This window comes from Triticum dicoccoides, chromosome 4A (assembly GCF_002162155.2).
Source record: "Triticum dicoccoides isolate Atlit2015 ecotype Zavitan chromosome 4A, WEW_v2.0, whole genome shotgun sequence".
Classification (NCBI taxonomy): Eukaryota; Viridiplantae; Streptophyta; class Magnoliopsida; order Poales; family Poaceae; genus Triticum; species Triticum dicoccoides.
Window position 1 is genome coordinate 679,388,228 of NC_041386.1, and position 4,221 is coordinate 679,392,448.

The 4,221-nt window shown below is 42.5% G+C and overlaps 1 pseudogene; it reads left to right on the plus strand.

Annotated features, from left to right (window-relative positions):
* Positions 1-2,029: 2,029 nt before the first annotated feature.
* On the plus strand, positions 2,030-3,558 carry LOC119284072 (annotated as a pseudogene).
* The last annotated feature ends 663 nt before the right edge of the window (positions 3,559-4,221 follow it).

The window sequence follows — 4,221 nt, forward strand, 5'->3', positions numbered from 1 at the left end:
GCTGCTTCTAGGAATTCAGCTTTCATGTCGGGTTTCGCGAAAATGCAACGGTAGTGTGAAGCGGTAGTACCGCCGTTAAGCAGTAGTACTACACGCTACTATCGCTGCACTGCCGCTCCCTCCAGGTCTCGATGCACTCTCAGCGGAGGTGAAGCGGCTGTGGAGGGCAACACTACTGCCTATAAGTAGTAGTACCACTTAGATGGGTAGTAGTACCGCTGTAGCAGTTCTACTGCTTCTCCCCTGTTCCTGCTCTACTTCCGAGAAACCCCGAGCTGCAACCCTAGCGGTAGTACCGCTGGGGCGACCGGTAGTACCTCTACGGCTGCACTACCGCCTCGTGGCTTCGTGCAATTGCACTGCTTTTGGGTTACTACCGCCCGAGCGGTAGTGCCGCTCTGTATGGGCTAGGAGCAAGGTAACAGTTGGATTTTTCTGCCTCCTATAAAAGGGGTTCTTCTTCCCCTTTGAACCTTATCCTTCGAGCTCGTGTTTTTCCTCCATTATTGAACTTCTTCGAGCTTGCTAACTCTCGAACCCTCCAATGATTCTTGCTAGTTCTTGAGGGAAAAGAGAGAGGAGATCTAGATCTACGTTTACACCAATCATTTTCTCCTCTATGTGAGGGGAACCCCTGAGATCAAGATCTTGGAGTTCTTCATGTTCTCTTCTTTGTTCTTCCTCTCATTTTCCTCCTTATCATTAGTTGCTTTGGTGGGATTTGGGAGAGAAGGACTTGGGCACTCTGTGTGCCCTTGCCATTGCATTTGGTGCATCGGTTTGAGTTCTCCACGGTGATACGTGGAAGTGAAGTTGAGAAGCTTGTTACTCTTGTGTGTTTGGACACCCTAGAGTTTGTTCCTCTTGGGTGCCTTGATACCCTAGATGGTTGGTGTTGCCGAAACTCAATCATTGTGGCGTAAAGCTCCGAGCAAGTGTCGGGATCTCCAATTGGGTTGTGGAGGTCGCCCCGAGCAATTTTACGGGTACCAGTGACCGCCCCCAAGGGTTGCCAAAGTGTACGGGTTTGGTCACCGCCACAAGGGTTGCCATTTGTATGGGTTCGGTGACCGCCCTCAAGGGTCCCTTAGTGGAATCACGACATCTTGCACTGTGCGAGAGCGTGAGGAGATTACGATGGCCCTAGTGGCTTCTTGGGGAGCATTGTGCCTCCACACCACTCCAAACGGAGATTAGCATCCGCAAGGGTGTGAACTTCGGGATACATCATGTCTCCGCTGCCTCGGTTATCTCTTACCCGACCCCTTTACTTATGCACTTTACTTTGTGATAGCCATAGTGTTTCATGTTATGTATCTTCCTATCGCCTAGTTATTTATCTTGCTTAGCATAAGTTGTTGGTGCACATAGGTGAGCCTAGTTATTTTAGATTATGTGCTTGACAAATTAAATGCTACTTTTATTCTGCATGTGTTCAAGCCTAAATCATAATTATGTTAATGCACCAATTCACCCCCCCCCCCCTCTAGGCGACATCCACGATCTTTCAACACTCCCCCGTCCCGAATTACGTCCTGAAAATGGATAGAAATGGATGTATCTAGAACTAAAAATATGTCTAGATACATACATTTCAGCGACAAATAATTTGGGATGGAGGGAGTATATACTTAACATATCCTTATCCCGTATGAATTTTCATTGATGACAACGAGAATGGAAAGAAATTCAAAAGAGATTTTAGTCTAAACATATCCAAAGTTGGTTGATAAGTTTCCAAAAAAATCGATCAAGAGTGCATTTCCTGCCTATTTTGTATCCTCTATAATGTATCAGGACATGCTTTCACACCAATAGTTCAATATTTAGACGGAATACTAGTACACACCAGGATAAGGCTTCAATAAATCTTTACCTTTTTCATTCCTCATTCTAAATAGATTGACACATGCGGCATACCAGTATATATATGCCCATATATGCATCCAAAGATTCATCGAGCAAACAAGCAAACACTCCAGCCTACCATTGCACCCATCCCACAACTTTGTCAACTGTTCTCTTTGAAATGGAGAATGTTGTAGTGTTGATTGTTGGCGTTGGGCCAGCAGGCCTTGCAATAGCAGCATCTTGCAAAGGAGTTCTATGAGTTGCCACACATGTCATACCCACTAGATGCTCCAACATACATACCAAAAACCTTGTTTGTCAAGTACTTGGATGACTATGTTGAGTGTTTCAATATTCAACCCAAGTATCTCACTAGTGTGCAGTCATCCACATTTGACGATGACGAAAAATGCTGGTCCATCATGGCACATGACATGGAAAAGAGCACAATAGTCAGGTTCACCGCAAAGTTTCTTGTTGTGGCAAGTGGTGAGAATAGTGCAGAGAATATTCCAATGATCCCCGGACTGCAAAGTTTTCCGGGTGATGTCATCCACTCCTCAAGCTACAAGTCAGGCAAGAGCTACTCTGGCATGAATGTATTGGTTGTTGGATCTGGCAACTCCGGAATGGAAATTGCTTATGACCTTGTGGCCCATGGTGCCAATACTTCAGTTGTTATACGAAGCCCGGTATGTACATGCACTATATATTATTTTTTGACCTGGAAACACTAGCGAATCCCCCACCCCACCCTACGGGCACTATATATTTTCAGTGGGTACATGGAAATTTCTTATTATAACCACCACTAGATGGATGCTATTTTCCAGAGTTATTACTAGAAGTATTTCATGGTATAGAGAGATAGACTATTTTATAACATGCACAAACAACTAAGCAATTAGACGAACTACACCGAAAAATTAGCTCTTGAAAGAAGATGATTCTATGAAATTTTATTTTATGATGCATGCTTCAAAAGAGATGTGACAAGTTTTGTGGTTGCAGATTCATGTAGTGACAAAGGAACTAATCCGGTTGGGGATGACACTTGCTCGCCGTCTTCCACTGAATCTAGTGGATAACCTCCTTGTGATGGCGGCGAATTTAATATTTGGAGACCTATCGAGGTATGGCATCAGAAGGCCAAAAATGGGTCCAATGATCCTCAAGTAAAAAACCGGCCGATCCACTGTTATTGATGTTGGCACTGTTGGGTTAATCAAAAAAGGTATCATCAAAGTAAGTATAGCCTTAACATGACATACATTTTATAGCATATGTTATCTTTATATGCCAAGTTATCAATATTCTATTCATCTCCTACAGGTACATGGGAGCATTAGTAACATCATGGGCGATATAGTTGAATTTCAGTGCAGTAAAAAGATATCATTTAACGTGATTGTGTTTGCAACTGGATACAAAAGCACAACAAATATATGGCTCAAGGTAACAACATTGTTGTTTGAATATGTCTGAGTTTGTTTTCTTGGTGCAACAATTGTTAAATCTGCTAACAAGCTCTATGTTATTTTTTTATCCCAGAATGGTGAGAGCATGTTAAATGGCAATGGACTGCCCATCAAAGAATATCCGAATCATTGGAAAGGTGAAAATGGGCTCTACTGTGCTGGGTTAGGAAGGAGAGGATTGGCTGGTATTGCAGAAGATGCCAAGAATATCGCCAATGACATCAAATAGTGCTAGGCGCTATGTTCGGCTAAATTATCAAACAGTGAATGCGTCTTCGACAACGCGATGTCTTCCATCATCGGGATCCTCAACAAGATCAAGGATGAGATCCAATGATGGGCTAAGGCAGGGGCACAAGACCCGCGGGTTGTTCTGCGCCAATCCTGGGATGTCCACTGAGTTGTATGATGTACTGCAATATTAACCTCCAAGGAGGACTATAACTTTCCCCCATCCTTTCAATGCAATGAAACGCAAAGGTCATTTGCGTTTTCTTGATTTTTTTTTTATCTTTTACATATAGTTTACCAAGGCTAGTGTGCTAGACGGTTGATTCTTTGAAAAATCTATCCACTGCCACATGTCTATCTATCTTCATCCATATTTGATAGAACTAGATTTTTGTTTATTTCAAGGTTCATATGTGCCAGGGAGTAAGCATTACTTTTATAATATAATCAGGGGATTTGTACTCACATGGTGCAATGAGCTTTGTAATTTTTATTGAACAGTTAGCTACAGTATTTTATTTACTTAAATTTACACATGCAAAAGTCATCCCCTTGAACATGATGTTTAACAACAAGGGGACTAACTGCCCGTGAAAAAAAAACAAGGGACTAAGTGCAATTAATACAAGGACAATGCTACACCTACATAAAATAAACTATG